An 8,881-nucleotide genomic window follows, 5' to 3' on the forward strand; every position below is an offset into this window, starting at 1 on the left:
CTTTGCTGGTGACACTGTTGAGGAGTTGTTCAAAATTGAAGGCACACTGAACCAGTGTGGCAACCCCAGCATCCTGCAGTGACATGCCGTCCCATCCGGTTTGCATTTAGTTGGACCATCATCTATCTTTCAACAAGACAATGACCCCAAACACACCTCTAGGCTGTGTAAGGGCTATATGACCAAGAAGGAGAGTGATGGAGTGCTGTGCCAGATGGCCTGGCCTCCACAGTCACCTGACCTAAACCCAGTCGAGATGGTTTGGGATGAGGTGGACCGCAGAGTGAAGGCAAAACAGCGAACAAGTGCTCAGACTCTCTGGGAACTCCTTCAAGACTGTTGGAAAACCATTTCAGGTGACGACCTCATGAAGCCAAGAGAATGCCAAGAGTGTGCAAAGCAAAGGGTGGCTATTTTGAAGAATCTAAAATATAAAACATGTTTTCACATTTTTTGTTTACTACATCATTCCATGTGTGTTCATTCATAGTTTTGATGCCTTCAGTGAGAATCTACAATGTAAATAGTCATGAAAATAAAGAAAAATGAGAAGGTGTGTCCAAACTTTTGACTGGTAATGTAGCTAATGTAGCTGGGGCGATCGTGGCTCAAGAGTTGGGAGTTCGCCTTGTAACCGGAAGGTTGCCGGTTCGAGCCCCGGCTTGGACAGTCTCGGTTGTTGTGTCCTTGGGCAAGACACTTCACCCGATGCCTACTGGTGGTGGTCAGAGGGCCTGGTGGCGCAGTGTCCGGCAGCCTCGCCTCTGTCAGTGTGCTCCAGGGTGGCTGTGGCTACAATGTAGCTTGCCATCACCAGTGTGTGAATGTGTGTGTGGATGGGTGGATGACTGGATATGTAAAGCGCTTTGGGGTCCTTAGGGACTAGTAAAGCGCTATATAAATACAGGCCATTTACCATCTAATATCTATACTGTAGCAGAAATTGTGTTTACATGGTTAGTTAATGCAGTTTTGCTAATTGTGGGAAAACTTTAAAAAAGTGAACTCAGCACATCAATTCAGCTGAAAAGATAAATGTTACATTTACTAGTAAACACTTCAGGTTGTTGGTATACACAGATGTGCTAATGCAATGTGAGGGACACCCTGATGTGGACCAGTGGTGGCTGAGGACTCTTATTTTTTCCAATTTTGACTATAGTCATCACTGATCCATTAATAATTATCATTTTTATTATATTTTCATAAAATATAATTTATTAAAATTAAATTTACTTTAATAAATTATGAGGAATTATTTTTTCACCTGTGAAAGAATCCCAGATTTTCCCCCTAACATGTCTTGAATGATGTAAAACGCTGTCATAAAGTTTCATTAAACAGCCAGGAACAAAAACAGTACATCTGAAAAAGAAATACATTATTTAAATTTAACGTTTTCTTAGGCAGAAGTTCTGCTGTTTTGAGTCCTGGTCATGGCTACCTTTCATCTTGAATTTTCATTTCATTTCATGAAAAAGGAAGAAGTTGCAGGATGCCAAATCTGGCTAGCAGAGCCAGTGGTGAGAGGAGATTTTTCTGGTGTGGGCAGAAGAAAATGAGCTTTGTGCCAGCAGACAATAGCTAATGATAAACACAATGTCCCACACCACAGTTTAGGTTGTTTCCACCAAATGTTCCCCCTAAGACCCCTTAGTATGCTACACTACATCTCTGAGTTTACAGTCTGAACATGGGGAACAAACGGCGGGGCTCACTCACTTTGATTTCCACCAATATTTTACATTTAGTCGAAATGAAATCCACATCTCATAATCAGCATTGTCTTTAACATGAATTCTTTTTCAGTGTAACACAGAAAGCACAAATGCAGGCATTCAAGTAGGAATATAAGAGCAGGGCAGTGATAGGCCAAATTTAAACCAGCATAGTTTTTGACATTTATATTATTCATCTGATAAACATAGGGAGGTTTCTTTAATACATGCCATGTATTTGCACCATTTGCATCTTTATGTATATTTTATTTTGTATATTGTATTACGCCATCAGATTCTAGTATGGGTTTGTTGTTCTATGTTCACATTAACTCAGTTCACTGTGCTTTTATCTAGTATTAGTAGCTAAGCCTACCCAAGAGGTGCCCACCTGCTTGCTTTCAGCATATCACACTGTAGACCTTTGATCTGTCATCATCCACCTACCCACTAAACCCACAACTATTACAACACATTCATGGTCACTCACTCAAAAGACTAAACGCACACATGTTTTAAGTGCACAGAATCAAAAACACAAACATGCACACACTTCACTCAACAGCTATATTCCAGTAGGGCTAACTAATTTAATTTTCTGCATCTAGTAGCTTTGGGTCCCCTTTGTCCTTGACCTTGTTGCTGTTGGTCAAAACCGATTCAGGGGGATCCGCCTGGCTGTCCTATTTATAACCAGGAAGGAGAGAGGCAAAGCACTCATATTAAGTGCTAAACATAATAGATGGTAAGCTCTAAATTACACCAAATAAGCCCATAAAAGCAAAGATGGCAACTAAAAGCAAAGACAGGCTAATGGTGAATGAGTTCTACGGGTGAGACGGACTAAAATCTTGCTTTAGATGAAAAGCAATTTAATTGATGTTTGCACATTCAATGTTTAATCATCTGATTTTGAACTGATTTTAGTCACAAGAGTTATGATTTTACATGAAAAGCTTTAAAACTTGGTCAGTTTCAGTTCTACTGATTCACGCTTGTTGATGTGAATGTATTGTGTCAACATTGTGAAACAACATGACTAATCATTCTACATCCCATCCCAGACTTTTTTTTATCTGACCATAAGGTTATAGTCATGACAGACGTTTTAGCTCAAACAGTATATGCAAAATCCCTGTCATATCTCCTGCCCATACACCAAGCTGGGCATACTGCAGCTGTCAGATAACATCTGTTTAGCTGTCCTCTGTTTCTGCTCTGTGGTCTGTGCTTTCTCTTTCTTTCTCTCTTCACATACATAGATATGTATATATGAACTTGCAGGCATTTGTATACATAATGCAATGGAAACCACACAGTAAACACAAAACAGGCAATTGAAATTTGTGAAACGCCCTACGTTCAGTTGTACACATGCCACTTGACAACAGCTTTCAGTAAACGAAATAATGCAGTGGGATCTGGCATAATTGCTCTGTCTCTGCAATCTATGTGGAGACATGCATAATTTTTATAATTACATTTAGAAATACAAATTTATATTTTTTTGTATAAGGATTCATCTGAAATCTCTTGGTTTCCAGGAATGTATAAATATTGTAGCCTTGTCCTTGCAATTGGTTTCATCAGTTAGAACTTCTGTGTAAAGAAATCATATTCCTCCACGAGGGGTATCTTACGCAACATTCAAACAGCCAAGCAGGAAAAAACACATCCAACATTTAGTAGTAAAAAAATATATATGCTTAAAGCTTTTACACTTAATATATCCACTGCACGAGTGTGCCACTTCACTCTCACTCCTCTGATACACTGCGATACCAGTGCGTGCAGTGGGAGATTTTGCTATAACTGTACCCTTAACATGCTTTGAAGCTGCTGAATAACCTAGAAGGCATCCCTGTAGCTATTGCTGTTAAAATTATATATGACATATGTGTGACTCTGTACACTTTGAGTCTACATCCAATGAATGCTGACCTATACTTTAAAACAGATCAGTTTCAAGAACTCATGTATTATGGTGGTTAATTAAAAAAAAAACAATGAATATGATATTTGAATGGTGACCGCTGTTGAACCTTTTCACTCCTGACATTTCAGTGTCCCTTAGGGCTAATACAGAAGCGCTTACCAGCTAACCCCCCCTCCCCCAAAAGATCCTCAATCCTCATGTAAAAATATGCTTTAAATGTAGATTTGCACTTGAAACATAAAAACAAACACAAAACAGGGTTAATCTGAACATTTAATTTGCATGTGATGCTTCATGCATCTCTACAACAGTATTTTTTAAAAATAACTAAATATCTAAAAATAAACTAATGTAAGAAAAAAATGATCACCAGAAAATCTGCATCTGCGCTATATGTGCATAGACTGAATATGAACAAATGAGTGTGGGTTTGTGTGTGTGGCTGATAAAAAGTACGAGAGGACAGGAAGGATGAACAGAGAGAAGCTCAAGTTGGAAGGGTCATTTGCATGATCTTTAGAAATATTGCAATAACCTCGGGCTATTGCTAAGAAGACCTAGCTTAGAGAAAACCAAGTTACTTACCACGCTGTGTGTTCGCTCTGCTTTTGCAAGATAAATAAATGCATTTTCCACAGTGCACTGAAACATCCACATAAGATAGTATTCTCACAATTAGCTTTGCTCTTTCTCTTAATTAATGTCATTCAGTAACACTTTAGATTAATGACATTTAATAAGTTACTTAATGCATATTTTGGATAATATTACCATAACTGATTCATTTAAATTTTTATTACAGACCTACTGTGGCCCTAATATGTATGTGGACAGTTAAACTATTCCCTTAGGTCCATAACATTATTAAAATATTTGAAATAAGGTGTTATTATGTCCATAGAAAAACATATTTAACACAACTCTAAAGGTGTAATTTTTACCAAAGTACATCCAAAAAAGTATTTGAACAAGTTCTGACTGTGAAACTTGTCTCCATAACGTCATAAAGCGCAACTGTTAGCTAGAGGCAAGGATGAAGGGCACCTGGGATTATTTGGAACATAGAAAAGCTGGCCAGCTTCAAACTTCACTGCGCTCAACAAGCAGATGCAAGTCTGACTATTCTTGATCTAATCAACAAGTATGGGTAACGATTGTGATTGATACACACTGTAAAATCTAATTAGTTCCCAGAACTCAAAAAAATTGAGGAAACTCGTTGCCTCAAAAAAATTGAGTAAAGCTTAGCTAAAAATGACTAAATTAGCACAACTTATTTATTTTGAGTACTCTGTACAAGCTCATTTGTTCCCAGAACTCAAAAAAATTGGATCAAGTTTACGTAAGATGACCAAGTTAGGGCAACTTACTCATTTTCAGTACACTGTACAGCCTTGTTAGTTCCCAGAACTCAAAAAATTTAAGGAAACTCGTTGCCTCAAAAAAACTAAGTAAAGCTTACTTAAGATGACTGTGAGGACAACAGTCATCATTGCAAGTCTGCAGTATTAAGAATAACTTGATATTTCTGACTGTACGATACTAATTGTTTACCTACTGACAAACATTTCAAGTTCAACTAAATGAAAAAACAATTTGTGGTAACCTGAATATGATTAAAAATAATTAACAGCACTTTTTGTAATGATGTTAAAATCAGCCCAACTTTTATTTTCAAACACAACAAAGTATAACAGCCAACACACTGGACACTGTTCTACTGAACAACAAACAGTTATATTGCCATCACTGTTATAATCTTACAATGAAACAAAGGCTCAGATGTAATTATTCTGAAAATAAGTTTAGGCCTACCACAAGTTTGTTTTGTACTTATATAATCAAAATAAAATATTTATTGTTCTGTCACAAGTGCAGTCTCTGACTTAAACAACACATTTGTTTTTCATTCCAACACAGAAGCTGGAATGTTGTAACATTTTAAGGATGGCTTGTTTCCAGTCCAGGCATTACTGCCTCAATGACTATCATGGATCGAGGTGATCCAAATGTAGGTGCAGAAGAAAGTCTTTAACTTCCCTTAAGTACAGTAGCAGTGGATGTGGGTTGGAGATGCAATGAGCTTGAACCTGCAGGCGACCATCTTCACTGACCACACCATCTGTGACGGAGGACTCATCTCTCCTGTTGTCCTGCAAGCAAACAATCATATTTTTTGGAACATGAACTTAATTGCTTTCTTAAAACATTTTTTTCTGCATTTGGTATAAAACAAACTCCAATTTTCTCAGGCTCCCTCCCCACCGGAGAGGTGACATTCAATGTCCCACTTATCAGTCTGGATAGCCCTGACCACCACTCAACATACAATAATGTCATGAAAGCATCATTTTAAAAAGGGCTATGCAAACATGGCCAATAACTTTCATTCTAATGATGTGCAAAATGATTTGGGCACAAAACAAATTTTGCTGTTAGAAAACTTGCAGACTTCACTATATACAGTGTAGACCCTCTAAACTAAGTTTGGGGGATGTGATCTTTCAAGAAATGCAGACAAACTGTTGTTGTTTGTTTACTTACACAGCATGTCTTGTAGAATTAACTGGAGTCACCAGCAACAGCATAGTGCAGTCATATCTCAAGCCTAATAACAGAAGACAGGAAAAGATCAGTACAGAAACAACTTCCCCAAACCAAAGCACAAATAAAACAATAAGTAAAACAGGCTGATCTAAAGTATGATTAAAGTTCAACCTGATTAATATAAATGTCGCTGACTGTTGCTAATATATTGGAAAACCAAAATACTTACCACTGAGTTGATGTCTTTCTGTCCAACAACAGGAGTGCTGGTCCCGATCGGCCTCAAAGACAGTAAGAAGCAAGCAGAGGGAGAAAAAACAGAACATTTTTTCAGAAACTGATTTGATCCTTAATTGCTGTGCAATCATTGTAACATAGAGTTTGCTTATGTTGTTAAATAAAGTCTAGATTTGACATTAATAGATGTCACAGATGTTCAAAAGCTGCCGCAAAGCATGAAAAAAATGTACATCTCCAAAAACGTCGGAGCATTTTTGCAAATATGTGATGTCTTGATAAATCGAGCAGATATTTGAACTTTACAGCTTCACAGCTACATTCTCGCCTGAAAATATCTTAAAAGTTTAGTTTGTGACCCAGAAAAAGTGATACGTTTTTTAGCCGCACTCCTCCGCCCTTGCCGCGCTTACAAGTACGCACAGGCAACCGCCACAAATGCGATCCTCGTTTTCCCCAGAATACCCTTTCTGGGTCACAAAATAACCTTTTAAGATATTTTCAGGCGAAAATGCAGCCGTGTAAAGCTCAAATATCTACTTAATTTATCAAAATATCACATATTTGCAAAAGTGCTTCCATGTTTTCGGAGAGCTGTGTTATCCACCAGCGCGATAGCTGACCGGGAGGTCAAGGCTTGATAGAGTCCACAAGCATAGCTAACTCCTGGCTTATTCTTTTCAACCCCCCTGCACTCTTTTGCTACTCAGGTTAAACATGATATATATATATATATATATATATATATATATATATATATTAGTTAGTTAGTTAAGGCTATGGATTGAAAATACACCCCAACCTACTCCTAACGGCTGCACCTCCCGAAGAATTGTCTGGGCTCTTATCTCACTTTTTTATTTCAAACAATCAAGAGAAAATTCCACAGACATATTTTTATATAAGGTTTTTAAGGCTGTGGTGTTAATTTTTAAGTAACATGAGCCCAGCGGCAGCAGTAACGCTAGGCTAACACTAACTAGCTAGCAAGATTATAAACCTGGTGCTTAACTAAGAGAAGCCACAAAATCAGTTTGAATAAGAGTAAACATTTACTCACCAAGGCAGTGTATCAGGTAAAGATCCACAGCAATGACAATAATCTCTTGAGCTGACGCTTCTCCAGGTTTGCTCAACATATTCCATAACAAATGCTGGCACCATGAACATGCGGACTGATCTGAGAGGGAGGAGGACAGTAGTCACGTGGCATTTTCAAAACACATCTTTCATCCTTCCGCGCTGAGAAGCAAAACTTCCAGCTTACTTAGTTTTTCTAAGTTAAGACAACTCAAATAAATTGAGTTTATCAGCATTTTTGCATTAAAAAGTACTGGTAACTTATTTAAATCGAGTTCTAATAACAAATTGATAAAAATTGAGTTCAGCCTATTTAATATTTTTAATTAAACACAATATTACATTTTACAGTGCAGCTGAAACCAGTCAAAGGCTTAAAGAATAAGTCAGCTGGGATTACATAAAAAGTTCAAATTCAGCGAATCTCTTTCTGATTGTAAAACTCTTGTGCCGAACGCTGGCAGATGAATTCAGACAGGCTGCAGTAAATGAATATACTGTACATGAACGTCAGAACATCAAAGTGTGGGACTGTTTTTCTAAAAATGGCGCAGGTGAAGTGTACAGATGTATTTTTGATGCAAGCTTAAAGAAATCAGCCAAACTGTGAAATTGATATTTCAAAGCATATCAGCTTAGTCCAGGACAAAGTCAACATTTTACAGAGGCTCTTTCGAAACCCTGATCCAAATCTCCCAGAGCACATACAGTATGGCATGGGAAAAAAAAAAGAGTTTTTTATACTCTTGTGTGGAAACTGAAAGGAAACTTTGACCACAACTCTTGTGGTAAAGTGCCTGGTTGACTCTATGCCCAGATACCGATCATCAAGCAGTCCTGAAAGCTAAAGATGACAATCTAAACATTGAAATATGGTAACTGTGATCTTTAGTGTGCCCACTTCTGACTATCCATGTTCTTTTTCGTAAATATGTATTATATTTAACCTGCCAAATTTCCTCATGATTGACAAGTGTGCTTGTGCCATGTTTCTTTTAAATAAATGTGATTTGCATTGACATTTTACAGTCTAATGAAATAAAAACATCATGCATTTGCTTACCTTGCAGTGATACAGTGTAATGTAACCAAGTTAGACCACTGCCCGGCCTGGCCAGCACATGTCAATGTAAGCTGTTTAATGGTTAGCAATTCCCTGTTAGCCACTTAGCCATTGGTCATATTATCATTGCTAAGTAGCTGCTAGCAGCTTTGGCTAATATAAGAAAATGATCACGTAGAAGTTAGGCAGGAAACCATGATCAATCCTGGCTACGTGTGTAGCACCTTTAACACACAATGTTAATTTAATAAGATGTGTTATGTTTCTGTTAACTTTTCCAGCTCTGATCAGCAAATAGAG

General features: G+C 37.6%; 1 long non-coding RNA gene across 1 annotated transcript; it reads right to left on the bottom strand.

Moving 5' to 3' along the window:
• Window positions 1-5,309: 5,309 nt before the first annotated feature.
• LOC147317598 (uncharacterized) lies at window positions 5,310-7,561 on the bottom strand. The gene is made up of 4 exons (XR_015131678.1): window positions 7,499-7,561; window positions 6,431-6,482; window positions 6,199-6,262; window positions 5,310-5,807 (listed from the first exon to the last, which is right to left on the bottom strand). It is a non-coding gene; the product is annotated as an uncharacterized LOC147317598 (long non-coding RNA).
• Between the last annotated feature and the right edge of the window lie 1,320 nt (window positions 7,562-8,881).

Source organism: Aulonocara sp. 'chitande type north' Nkhata Bay, linkage group LG12 (genome assembly GCF_057382095.1).
Source record: "Aulonocara sp. 'chitande type north' Nkhata Bay isolate Kocher_YH1m ecotype deep benthic linkage group LG12, A_spYH_male_GT1.1, whole genome shotgun sequence".
Classification (NCBI taxonomy): domain Eukaryota; kingdom Metazoa; phylum Chordata; class Actinopteri; order Cichliformes; family Cichlidae; genus Aulonocara; species Aulonocara sp. 'chitande type north' Nkhata Bay.